The sequence below is a fragment of the Danio rerio genome, chromosome 16, assembly GCF_052040795.2.
Source record: "Danio rerio strain M-AB ecotype USA chromosome 16, GRCz13ab, whole genome shotgun sequence".
NCBI classification, from domain to species: domain Eukaryota; kingdom Metazoa; phylum Chordata; class Actinopteri; order Cypriniformes; family Danionidae; genus Danio; species Danio rerio.
Window position 1 is genome coordinate 47,176,408 of NC_141036.1, and position 14,547 is coordinate 47,190,954.

The 14,547-nt window shown below is 34.4% G+C and overlaps 1 protein-coding gene and 1 long non-coding RNA gene across 4 annotated transcripts in view; one reads left to right on the forward strand and one right to left on the reverse strand.

The window, feature by feature from the left end:
- The window catches only part of si:dkey-11p23.7, a 60,573-nt gene that overhangs the window by 19,959 nt on the left and 26,067 nt on the right, over positions 1-14,547 (forward strand). The gene's annotated exons all lie outside the window — the stretch shown is intronic.
- LOC147840394 (uncharacterized) lies at positions 8,027-12,499 on the reverse strand. Of its 3 annotated transcripts, XR_015511973.1 has the most exons (8): positions 11,533-12,499; positions 11,377-11,433; positions 11,185-11,240; positions 10,736-10,795; positions 10,463-10,639; positions 10,011-10,125; positions 9,262-9,373; positions 8,027-8,271 (listed from the first exon to the last, which is right to left on the reverse strand). It is a non-coding gene; the product is annotated as an uncharacterized LOC147840394 (long non-coding RNA). The 3 variants fall into 3 exon arrangements; XR_015511974.1 differs by lacking the exon at positions 11,377-11,433; XR_015511975.1 differs by lacking the exon at positions 10,736-10,795 and having other exon boundaries at positions 11,533-11,663.

A 14,547-nucleotide genomic window follows, 5' to 3' on the forward strand; every position in this document is an offset into this window, starting at 1 on the left:
ATTGATGGCAAAAATAAAGCTTTGGATGAACTATTCATTTTACTTTTTTAGCCATGCCTTAATTTTTTTTAGTTTGAATGCATATTAGTGGTTTATTAGTGTTGAAGATATGAATTAGCACATTAAAAAAACTATAACTTTAATAATAAAAATGTATTAAAATATTATATGTTCAGAATCTAAAAAGCTTAAGACTATAAGCTAAAGAAAAGTTCAACCAAAAAGAAAAAAAAATCACTATTGTTCTGCCCTAATTGGTTCCCAACCTACACTCACTGGCCACTTTATTAGGTACACCTGTCCAACTGCTCATTAACACACATTTCTAATCAGCCAATCACATGGCTGCTACTCAATGCATTTAGGCATGTAGACCAGAGCAAGATGATCTGCTGCAGTTCAAACTGAGCATCAGAATGTGGAAGAAATGTGATTTAAGTGACTGAGTGTGGCATTATTGTTGGTGCCAGACAGGCTGGCCTGAGTATTTCAGAAACTGCAGATCTATTGGGATTTTTACACAACTACAATCTAGTGTTTCCAGAGAATGGCTCGAAAATGACAAAATATCCAGTGAGCGGCAGTTCTGTAGGTGCAAATGCCTTGTTGATGCCAGAGGTCAAAGGAGAATGGCCAGACTGGTTCGAGCTGATAGAAAGGCAACAATAACTCAAATTACCACTCGTTACAGACTTTGGCACACTCTTGGCACACTTTGGGCCCATTAGTACCAAGTGAGCATCGTGTCAGTGCCACAGCCTACCTGAGTATTGCTGCTGACCATGTCCATCCCTTTATGACCACAGTATACCCATCTTCTGATGGCGTCTTTCAGCAGGATAACGCATCATGTCATAAAGCGTGAATTATCTGTACTCAAATGACCTCCACAGTCACCAGAACTCAATCCAATAAAGCACCTTTATGATGTGGTGGAACGGGAGATTTGAAGGCAAACTGGGGTCAACCCCAGTAATAGTAAGGTGTAAAGTGGTCGTTAAGTCTGTATGAGTGTCGTTTTTATGAATAACACAAAATACAGTATTTTGAACTTGAACTTAATTAGATCTGAACTTTTGACATCTATGGTAGGGAAAAAATTATAATGAAAGTCACTGGTTATCAGTTTCTAACATTGTTTCGTGTTTAATTGTTTAGGAGCTTGTGAAAGGGAGTAAATCATGACATTAGTTGAATTTTTGGGTGAACGATCGCTAATGCTTATGGATATTTATTGATCAAGCTTGATATAGCAACAAATTTACAGCAAGACAAATAATTTAAAATTTTGAGGGACTTCTTTATTAAAGATTATACTTATGTAATATTGTTAAATTCCACACTTAAAAAATTGAGTTGGCTGTTTGTTCATATTACTTATATAAAGTAAACTGAAACAACACAATTCTTAAGGGTTTTTAGGTCAACCTAAATGATTTATGTTTAATCTACATAAATTAGTAAAAACTAGTAAGGCAACTTGATTCACAAATTGTTTGTGTGGAATCTAGCTTTTTTTTTTACAATGTAGATGCTTGAGATATGTTTTTTGCATACAGAAAGGGAGAGAGAGAAAGAAAACATGTGATTGTGATTCCCCTCTTTAACAGGAGCTGTTTATATACTGTGGCATTTTATCAGTCCATTAGTTTCCTCTCCTGTTTAATTAATCTGATTATATTCCCTCATGGGTCTTCTGTTCCTTCTGTGCAATGAAATCAACCTTTTTAGAGACCAATGTGAACTGATAAAAGCCAAAAGTCTAGATCTTCTCACATTTCATATTGAAGTTCATTTTACATAATGTGATAAACAGTCCAAAGAGCATTGAACTTTATCGCTAGCTTTGCTTAAGCCTGAATATCCAGGTAAACTTTGCATAGACGCACATAAACTTTACTTGGCCAGAATCCAGCAACAGAAGCTCTGAGAAAATCCAGACTTTCATGCACAAACCTGTGAGAAAATATTGTATTTAAGGTTTCCCATGCTAAACACACTCACCTGGGATCATTGTTTGGAGTCATTATTAATAAATGCCCTTGTGCACGCACGCACGCACACACACACACAAACACACAAATACACACACACACACTTACGTTATCTTATCAAAATACAGCATTAAAGAAACTACAGCAATAATCTGTGCACCCTTCAAAAATTTGTATCTCTTTTTATTTTGTGCAACTGTTATGCAAATGATCAACTTTACTATTTTCTTTATTATTGTAATAACTAATTTTATTACATTTATTGTTCAATATATTGTTATTGTTTGCTGAGAAGGGCGGCACAGTGGGGCAGTGGTTAGCGCTGTTACCTCACAACAAGTGGGTCGCTGCATGGTTCAAGCCTCAGCTGGGTCAGTTGGCATTTCTGTGTGGAGTTTGCATGCTCTCCCCGTGTTGGAATGGGTTTCCTCCGGGTGCTCCAGTTTCCCCCAAAGGTCTAAACACATGCAGGACAGGTGAATTGGATAAGCTAAACTGTCCATAGTGTAAGTGTGTGAATGAGAGTGTAAGGGTGTTTCCCACTGATGGTTTGCAGCTGGTAGGGCATCCGCTGTGTAAAACATATGCTGGATAACTTGCGGGATTATTCCACTGTGGTGATCCCCAGATTAATAAACGGACTAAGCAGAAAAGAAAATGAATAAATAAATGAATGAATGAATGTTTGCTGAGCAAGTTTAGCCCAATGCAGCCATGAAAGCAAAGACATTACAGGTGAATGCCTAAAAAAATCTATAATGTTATATTAAAGAGCCCATATTATGGGTTTTTGAAAATTCCCCTCCATGTAGTGTGTAACACAGCTCTAAGTGAAGTGAAGTATCCAGCTAAGGCTTAAATCTGTAAGAATACAGTGTTTAAAACGGTTGATTCATCTATAAAAGAGTCGACTCATAGTGCTTCAAACGAGTCGCCTTGATACCGATTCATTAGGTGTTTCGCCATGACGTACGAACGAAACCAAGTTATTCACGTGCACGCGCAAACCCGGGAGATTTCAAACCTGAGGCCCCGCCCTCTGACGCAGAAACCCAGACACACACACACACACACACAAACACACGCACACAAACATGCCGGTCGATTGAAGTCACACTGCAGATGGATATTATATTGAGTCTCTACCCAAAGATGAAACCTCAGCATTACAACCAAGCAGTTGGAAACTACTGGAAACTTCTGGAAGCTACATGCTACAAAGAATACTTCATCTGAGTTTGTTAAAGGAAGGATCAGTAAAGAGTAACTTACTGATGGACGTCAGGATGGGTTTCTTCCTACCTTTCTCAAGTGTAAGTACGTGCGTTTAAAGTTGTTGCCTCGTTGACTCTAGCTTGCAAATGTATTTAGTTGTGAATTGTTACTTGTAACCGAGTGTACTGTATCAGGTTAACTGGCTATATTCTCTTATCGCGTGCAAAGTCACGTTAAAAACGCGACGCGTGCTGCTTTGTTTATGGAGCTCCGTGGTAGAGTTCTGCATTCCCGCGGCTGTCCCCGCGCCAGATTTCTGCGGCGCGGGAATAAATTTCCGAATAAATCGCGGGAGCGGTCGGTAACGGGTTTAATTTGGGACGGGAGCGGGCTGTCTAGCAATATCACAGATATTGCTATGCGAATGAGAAAGAAAGAGTCTGCTTGGTGCTTGTGTGTGTGTGTTAGTGCGCACGCGCGTATGAGAGAGAGAGAGCGAGCTTTGTGTGCTTGGTGCTGTGTGTGTGTTTATACAGACATCTTGGCTGTCTGGACTGTATAGCTGGGTGATTTTTGGTTGTGTTCTCCCCCGCTCTAGCGGGATAAGGCGCGGCGGGCAGAAAACGGAGCGGGTTCTCAGGCTAAAGCCTGGCGGGTGCGGGCGGAAGCGGGAGCGTTGTCGTCCCGAGGTGTGTGTGTGTTTTTGTGTGTGTGTGGCAGCTAAAATCCACGCCTACACTATGGAGCGTGTATGAACTGTGATTACTTTTTATATTGCTGATTGGCTATTGGCCATTTCACTCTCTGACTGAAGGCAGTCGACCAATCGCGACAGACTGTCATCGGTCCAATCAGCGCAGATTAGCTTCGCGCTAAGGAGGGGTTTGGGAACAAATGAATCACTGGACGATTCATATGGGAGTCGCTGGGATAATTAGGTAAAAATAAATGCAGATTATAAGACCATGAAAGTGTTTTTTGACCTTGCATGCATATTAGACTGTTGTTGGAGACCCTTACAACCAAGATATGATTCTATTTCATGTATAATATGGGCTCTTTAAATTTGCAAAATTATTAATATTATTATTAGAACAATTAATAAAGGATTAGGTGACTGAAAATTGAAGTAATGATTCTAAAAAAATAAAAAGTTATATATTTAAAAAAAATCACATAAATATTTCACAAACATGCGCACACACACACACACATATATTAGATACATTAATTTATTTATTTTCCTTCGGCTTAGTCCCTTATTTACCAAGTGTTGCCACAGCGGAATGAACCACCAACTATTCCGGCATATGTTTTACACAGCAGATGCCCTTCCAGTCCCAACCCAGTACCGGAAAACACCCATACACACTCATTCACACACACAGCCGATTTAGTTTACCCAATTCATCTATAGCACATGTCTTTGGACAGTGGGGACCAGAGCACCTGAAGGAAACCCACATAAACAAGGGGAGAACATGAAAACTCCTCACAGAAATGACAACTGACCCAACCGGGACTCGAACCACGACCTTCTTGCTGTGCCCCATCCATCCATCCATCCATCCATACAGACATACATACACACACACACACACATATATATATATATATATATATATATATATATATATATATATATATATATATATATATATATATATATATGTATGTATACAGTTGAAGTCAGAATTATTAGCACCCTTAATTATTTTTTTCCACAATTTCTGTTTAATGGAGGGAAGATTGTTTCAACACATTTCTAAACATAACAGTTTTAATAACTCATTTCTAATAACTGATTTGTTTTATCTTTGCCATGATGACAGTAAATAATATTTTACTTCATATCTTTCAAGGCACATCTATACAGCTTAAAGTGACATTTAAAGGCTTAACTAGTTTAATTAGATTAACTAGGCAGGTTAGGGTAATTAAGCATTGTATAACGATGGTTTGTTCTGTAGACTAACGAAAAAAAAATTAGCTATATAATTAGCTATATAATAATTTTGTCCTAAAAATGGTTTAAAAAAAATAAAAAACGGCTTTTATTCTAGATGAAATAAAACAAATAAGACTTTCTCCAGAAGAAAAAATATTATCAGACACACTGTGAAAATTTCCTTGCTCTGTAAAAAATCATTTGGGAAATATTTAAAAAAGAAAAAACAAATCAAAAGGGGGCTAATAATTCTGACTTCCACTGTGTGTGTGTGTGTGTGTGTGTGTGTGTGTGTATATATATATATATATATATATATATATATATATATATATATAAAAAATCTGTTGAAGTCAGAATTATTAGCACTCCTAAATTTTTGCCCCCCTTTATATTTTCCCCCAATTTCAGTTTAACACAAAAACATTTTATCAACATATTTAAACATAATAGTTTTAACTAATTTTTAATAACTGATTTTTTTTATCTTCACCATAATGAAAGTACATTATATTTTACTAGATATTTTGAAAGACACCATTATTTCAGCTTAATCATTGTGGTTTTGTTATAGGCAATCGAAAAAAATTGCTTAAATTAGTTAAAAATATATATTTTAAAATGAATATTTAAAATATGATTGTCACATGTATGTGTTTGATTTCAGCTATAGCCAGTGTAACATTTCTCGTCTTCGTTTAGTTTACATTGGTTTTACAATTGGATTACAATTTATAAAAACCAAATGATTTTGTAAATGTAGCGATTTCGATTTCTACGCAGTTTTTAGTTTTTGTTAATATATGAATAATCCATAAACCGAATGCTGCAATAAACCACAAGAGGGCAGACGAAGTTCATTTTTAACACACACATACACACATATATTATGTCACTATGACTTATAGGGACTTTCCCTAGACTTCTGTCCCAACTATATGTTTATCCCTGAACCATAACCTAGCACTAAAACATATTTTTACACTTATAGATAAACATTTATTCCCTCATTGCAGCACAAACCTGTTCATACAAGTTAGAATCAGTTGAGATAGGCCTATTTGGGCTACTTTTATTTGCATTTGGTGGTTTTGTAATGCAAACATGGCAACCCTGATCCGAACCCATAAAGTGCAGTTTAAGTTGTTGTATTCTTAAAGGGACAGTTCACCCAAAAATGAACATTTTTAATAATTCAATCAGCCTTCACTTTTCACACCTGTTTGAGTTTCCTCCAACACACACACACACACATATATGTGTGTGTGTGTGTGTGTGTGTGTGTGTGTGTGTGTGTGTGTGTGTGTGTGTATATATATATATATATATATATATATATATTTTTTTTTTTTTTTTTTTTTTTTTTTTATTCTTCAATGTGTAAACAGGAAAAATGGTTGAAAGCAGTAAATTTAGGTTGTGGACAAGTGAATAAATTTTTTTCTATGTAAACTATCCCTTCACTAATATTATTATGGTTGAAAAAAATTAAGGGTGACTGTTTAAAACAAGTAGGCACAAAAAATGCAGGGTTTCACAAAATTCATTCATGTTGTCCCCACACAAATCGATTAAGTTAATTTGTATGGATTGAACATAAAAAATTTAAGTTGTCCCAATGAAATCTCAAGAATTGTGTAGTTTCAGCTCATTTTAAATAAGTAGCTTGAAAGTGCAGGTTATATTCTGAAGAGAAATAACAAATTTTAATGTTTCCAAAAGCTTCCTGATATCAAGAGTAGACCGCAGTTTGTAGTTTATTCAGGATTTGTGTTGCAAAACTACTGCACTTCTGGTAAAAATGAACAAACACTATCAGATATTCAGTGCCTTTCATCCTCCATTACAGCCGAACAAGTTTTCTCTTTGTCCTGTTTGATTAAGCATGCAAATCTCAAGCTTGTGAATAATCAAAGCACCACGGCAGTGTTTACTTTAGTCACTTTAAAAGCCCCCACTGTGCTCCAAAAGTAGCCTCAAGGAGGAGCCTGAATGTTCTTGAGTCACGTTTCTAAATTAGCTGCCAGATTGAATCTCTGGAACGGCAGCTCTCTCCATTTCACTTCAGCCCTCTCCATCAAAATGCCATCATTCTTCCCTAAGGAATATATTTCCTCAGATTCAATCCAACATTTCAGCAGAGTTACAACAACCCATAAGAGATCTATAGCACATGTTAATGTATTTCCATCTTTCTCTTTTCAAAACATTTCTCTGATAGCAGGTCAGGAATTTCCAGCAACACCCATTTACTGTAATCATTAGTCACTCTGTGCACGATTTTCTTTATAAGATATACAGTGCTCAGCATAATTGAGTCCACCCCATTTTGAAAATTTATTTTTTTATGCATTTCTCAGTGAATATACAGTTGGCAATGTATTTTGGTGCATTTAAACAAAACAGATTTATTAAACAGATATATTTATTAAAATAATACTTTAGTCACCAAACATACACTGTAAACGATTTCTTGTTAAATTAACAGTAAGTTACTGGCAACAATTATCCAGTAGCTGCTGTATTTCATAAAACAGTAACATTACTGTAATACTAATTACATTAGTATTACATTTACTGTCAAATGTAATACATCATTTTACTGTTTTCTTTTTTTACTGTAACACCAATTACAGTAGTGGTGCACATACTGCAAAACTGAAAACAGTATTTTACTGTACATTTTTACCATGCAGAACTACGGTATTTTAACGTTACTTTCATTATTACTGTATAGTATTTTACAGTTATTAAATGTTATTTTATTGTATTTATTAGTGCTACTTTATAATGAGTAAAAATGTAAAAAAAATTGCACAGTGATATTTAAACTGTTCAAGAAATACAAGAAAAATAAAGAAACTGAAACTTTAACTTCACAATAAAAGTTTATTGTGTAAACCATACTGAAACAATAGCAATTATTCAATATAACAGAGCAACAGAACACTAATGAACAATTGATAATTAAAACCAGTCAACAATAAATGCATCAAAAAATTTTTACAATTTTAAAAACAGGTGAAAATACTGCTACAAGACAGGAAATGATGAAGGCCAAATGCTGTTGTGGAAAAGGGACAGTGAAAAAAGGGCAGCAGCATGATGATGATCCTGCAAAAACGACAAGCAAAATCAATCACTGGAGTAAAAACTAATCATGCCTCAAATTATTTCATTCATTCAGAAACCAAACACCGCACTGCTGTTTTATATATATATATATATAAAACACTGTTTTTTATCGTTTTTGTTGGCGAAATAGTTTGTTGTCAATTTACAATTACACTAACCTTAATGGGGAAAAGATCAGTCAAGTCAAAACTAGTCAAGTATCCACACAGGTATATAAAAAATAAAGTCTCATCTTAACTTAATATCTGACTCTGTATAGCTTGAATATCTGATTCCATGATCACTCTACTAGCGCTTCCACGGATTTAAGAGGGGTGAACACAGTTTATTCTGACCTTAAGAGGCTACATATTTAAAATAAATAATTAAATAAAATAATCTATTTTAATGTGACAAATGTTAATCAAGTACTTTTAAGCTTTTAACACATATAAATCCACTTCTAACTTACAGACAAGATTGCGTTAGAGAACATGAAAGCCCTGGGTGATTTTTTAAAATAATGCTAATGATGAGTTACTGACATTTGGTTCGCATAAAACAAAGTAATCACTAAGCACTCATTTTTAGCAAAATCTGCCGAGAGGCGCAGCGACACGACAAAATGTGTTAAAGTTGAGCAGAGAACTGAAGAGTAGTCAAGCAGTCTACTTCATGAAATGTTTGTGGTAATATTCTGCGATCAATTCGTATTATTGTATTTCAATATGCAGTGATGGCATGTCAGTGAGACAAATAAATCTTTTAGAGTTATTTTGTTCAATTTTTTTTCTTTTTTTACGAACACCTCTCCAGTGACATTTCCTCAAATTAAATCATCATGAGGTTACTGTGCACAGCATCAGTAAAACCTTAAGAATAATTTAAATACCTATTTTTTTAAAACAGTCACTGCTGATTACAAACTAACATTAAAGATAGGCTCAAAGAAATCCTGAATGCATGATAATATGAAGATTTATTACTCACTGATGTTGAAGCACTTCCAGGTCGTCAGAGATGTAGACAGGACAGAATATGTGCCATCAAATGAGCTCTTGTGCAGCCTTTGTTGGACATCCAGGTAGTATGTTCACCCACACTGTAAATAAAAAAAAATCTGTTATTTTACATGGTTTTTTTCCCAGCAGCTAGTGTAATAGAGTCATTTGGTTAAGTCAAGTGATTTAAAATTATTTTATTTATTAAATACTTGCTTACCCATATATAGATGTAAAAGTAACCAAAATAAATAATTTATTAAAATGTGTGGGATACTAAGCATGTTTGGTCTACAGAGAGAAGTAAACGTTTACTTTAAGCATTGATCCTAATGAATCTATTTCTGCACTACATCCAACCTTGCCTTGGAAACAGCATTTTTGAGCATTTAGATCAGGGGTGCTCAACCCTGTTCCTGGAGATCTACCTTTCCGCAGAGCTCACCTGGAACCTTGATCAAACACACCAGTCTTTAATTACCAAGTTCTCCTTCAGATACTATTTAGTTGGTTTAGTTATGTTTGATCAGGGTCGATCTCCAGGAACAGGGTTGAGCACCCCTGTTTAAGACAATAATAAATAAGACATGTAGATGATATTTTATATTCAATCATTTATTGTACAATTTAAATGACTTCTAATCAATATATACATAAAAAAAATTAGAATAAGAATAAAAAAATAATACTCTATGCCAAATAAAATACTTCAGATCTAAATAAAGCAGGTGTTTTTACCTAACGGTTCCTTTCCTCCAGTTAGTTTAGCTGCAGATCCCTCCACATCTGTGCTTTATTTGGTTCTTGACTTAGGAGTAACTGGTGTCGCATTCCAGGTCCATCACAATCTGAGCTAGAAGGACAATATGACAAAAGTCAAGACACGTATAAATAAAAATAAAAAAAACACGCCTAGTAAAATTGCTAATAAATACAAAGACTACAGTTATAGTAAAAAATATGTGTCTAATTTTTACTCAGCATTTGATAGCCAAACAGCCAAGCCATGGTTGTTTTATTAATTAATTCATTCTTTTCGGATTAGTCCCTTTATTAATCTGGGGTCGACACAGTGGAATGAACTTATACAGCATTTGTTTTATGCAGCAGATGACCTTCTAGCTGCATCCACACACACTCATTCACACTCATACACTACAGACAATTTAACCTAAACCTACTCAATTCACCTGTACCACATGTCTTTGGACTGTGGGGGAAACCGGAGCACCTGGAGGAAACCCACGCGAACGCAGGGAGAACATGCAAACTCCACACAGAAACGCCAACTGACCCAGCCGAGGCTCGAACCAGCCACCTTCTTGCTGTGAGGCGACAGCACTACCTACTGTGCCACTGCGTCGCTACTGGAAGAAGAAAAATAGGTTGTACATGAAACTCCTCAACAAATCTGTGAACTTGATATCTCAAAATCTACAAAATGAGGAAGACATCAACATTACCTTAAATAATTAAGTGAGGAGAGATTGGTAGCATCAGTTTTTCAACATCAATTGCTGTAGCTGCAAAAAAGATACATATAATAATAGTAAAATAAGACTTAACATTTAATAATCTAAATTTGTGGTACAACCATACCAATCTGTGTGAGGTTAAAATAAATTTGTATACAAATCATTCCTTACACCTGAACACCAAAAATAAAATGTACAATTAATGATACACTATACAATGAGCTCATTAACCAGTGAGAAATAGACAATTAATATGAATTATGTTTATATTAACGTTAGCTTAAAAGACATCAACTGAATTTTATTATCAGCTCAATTTAATAAAACAGTTTAGACTTGTTTCATTGTGAGTTTAGTTTAAATAACTAACTTACAGTTTACAAATTTAACCATAATGATAACTTAGTCATAATGACCACGTGAAGACCAGAGCTTACCTTAACGTTAAACGTTTAACTTTTCATGGTGACTTTGCCTTCATTTCAGTGTTGTGCTGAAATAGAAAATGCAGTTAACAACACTAAGTAAAAGTTACGTTTTTTTTTTTATCAGGTAACGTTACTATGGTCAAAAACACACTCAATATAAACTCACTCTAACGTTATGTTACGTTATCTAAGTTAACGTACCTCGCAAACACTACAATCACGGTCTGGCGTCGAATTACGTGACATAAGAACCTACAACTAAGGTAACTTGGTTAATTATTTTAAATTACACACACTACACAGAAATATACACAAAACAATCCTTTAACGGACATAATTTGACTCTGAAACACTTACCGAGGATGAATTCACAGGAAGAAAAGGCGACAGGTGGATTTCAAATAAGGAGAGCCGTTGCTTGCCTGGTGAAGGTCGAATCGAGTCAGCTCGGTTCTATATATCGGCTCCTTAGAACAGTAAAGAGTCGAATCCGCCTAAAACCTTTTAGTATATTATTGTAAGACACAACAATGAATCATTACTATTTCGTTATACTGCTCGGCCATACGCATTTATACACTAAGTGCATATTGCTGAATATGCTTGTGAACACGTGTGTTAAAATAATTCAAGCATAAACCGAGCAAACGGTTCAATCCGGTTCAATCCGATTCGGTGTCGTTTGACTGCTGAACCGAACCAGTGCAAACGTGATATTGATTAAATAGTAATATTGTTTTTTTTGTTCACTTTACCAGCGAAAATAATTACATATATCTGACATAAGGTTCGCTTGAAGTGTTTTGAGAATTAATATTGTTTTCTCCCAGAATTCATTTCACACCAACAAGCAGTAGTAGGCTAATGGAGGATGAGAAAAGCCAGATCACATCATAAATATTGCGTTTAATATATCACGAAATGAAGTTTTAACAGTTTTTCATGCGAGAATGTAGTTCTTCCAAACTCAAATCTGTGGTTTGTTTATAGATATCATGCCTAATTTTAAGTGTGCTTTGCCGATAGGGGAGATTCTGACCTCCAGGGGTTGACGGCGCACCATCACTCATGTATCCGGCAAACCTCATGCTTTAATCGGCCTAGACATTATTGAGACATGCCCCTGTCTTCGATGGCTCGATAATAAATGTGTTATGAAATAAAGTTTTAACAGTTTTTCATGCGAGAATGTAGTTGTTTTAAACTCAAGTCTGTGGTTTATGTATTAAGATAGTGCGTATTTTAAAATGTTGTTTTGAAAATGCGGAGATTATGGGACCTCTACGGTGGCCCACATGGGCGCCCAATATTCATGAATCCGTCTAATGCAGGCTGGTCACTCTGACATTTAAGCTGACTTTGGAATCATTTTGTGTGTTTAACAGTCTTTGGTTACATGAATCAACTATTTTTGTTTCAATTTACGTTTTGGTTTAGCACAAAGTTATGTTTATTGAATATTATTTAATATTTCGGTGTTACCTTATAAAATGAAGGTGCAGTGCACCCAAAAATGGAAAACCAGGGGACAGTTTAATGCACTGAACAGTCTGACGAGACTGGTTAGGTTATTTACTTCACAAAATAATTTGTCAAAAATAAATAAACATAAAAATCATAATATATGGTGTGTGGAGTTGTTCTTGGTCATTTGCAGTACTGTATTTAGATGCACAGTAACTGATTTTCCCCCAAAATTCATTGTAAAATGTACAGTAACATACTGTTAACCATGTTCACAGTATAGAAAAGTTGAAAATACATTATTATACTGTGAAAACAACAATATATACAGTAACACACTGTGCACAGCTTATACAGTAAAAAACTGTTGAGAAATGCAGTATAATACTGTGAAAACAACAGAAATCGTTTACAGTGTATTTAGAAATGGAAAGATAATACATTGCAAAAAAATTACAAAATTTCACTTCTCTTGATTTTGCCTCTTTTTTTTATTTGTATTTAATATTTTACTAGAACATACATTTGGGTGTACTAGTTTTTGGACCGTTATTGTAAGTTATTTTGTTAGATGAGCTCCAGATTTAGCTTCAGTACTGACTAATCTAATGTATATGCACAAATATAATATTGTATAACTTCCTATTAAAAACATGAATTTAAAAGATAGATTTCTGAGGGGTGTACTTATTTACATGCTTAGTGCTGCTCACGTCCATATTTCCTTCCAAAAGCATGCAGAGATATAATTTGTTTTAGATCCATTAAAGGATGCTTTGTCTTGATGCAATTTCCCCTTAAAAGTGTCTTTACTGTCATCCATCAGACACTTTTATCACTGTAATACATTTGTTTAAATTAGAATACAGAAAGAAGGAGAATGTTTCAAACTATTTATATAAGCTGAATTTAAACAAACAAAAAAGTCGAACATTACTACTATTAACTTGTTTGTTTAAATTCAGCCCATATAAATTGTTTACAACCACTTACCTTAAAAATAATCAGTGTATAATATATTACATAAGGTTATTGAATCTAAGAATTTGCATTATGTTCATGAGAATGAGCTTAATCGTCACCTTAGACTTAAGTTTCTATCTGACATTTTTGTCAAAATTGAGTAATTCACATATTCTTATTAAATGACAACTCATTTACATTATGTGATGTTTTTGTATAAGTTGTTTACATTTAAGACTTTTAATTTAAAAAACAAAAAAGGTTTTATCTACACAGTCAAACTCTAGCTTGGCTCTATAAGGTTCTTTATGTGAGCCAATCAGCATTTCGAATGCACGCAAGAGGACCAATCAGGATCAGCTTTCTTTGGTTTGTTTTGTTTTTTTGCCGGTTGACAGCGGGAAAGACCAGAAAGAAACACTTTCTTTTAAAGTCTTTGAATCGAATATTAAGCCTTGAAGAGCAAATTCTTAATTTCATTCACCGGACAAATAATTCAATAAATATAATTCAACCATTCATATAAAGCATATAATTTAAATAAATATGACCATATTATTTACATAAAATTAACAAGTCTTGTATGCTTGATTTGAACAAGAAAAAATATTCATCCTAAAACATTAAATAAATGTTACAGAAAGCAAAAACTTTACTTTCTCAAGCATAAATATAGTTAAAACACAAATTTTTATTTTTTCAAATTTTAATTAATAAGCAGACTGATTGTATTTCTTGAAAAGTAATGCTTCAATTAATGATCTGCCAGATAGATTCCAAAACTTTTTTAGAATCAGAAGGTTCTATCTGCATTTGCCCTGTTTGTTTTACCCCAATTTGCAAATTGAAGAGAGTTTTGATCATTTACATTTAGAGTCCATTTAAGGTCTCTGTCATGTTAATGTGTGAAAGACAACTGTTACACACATGTTGTTTACTGTATGA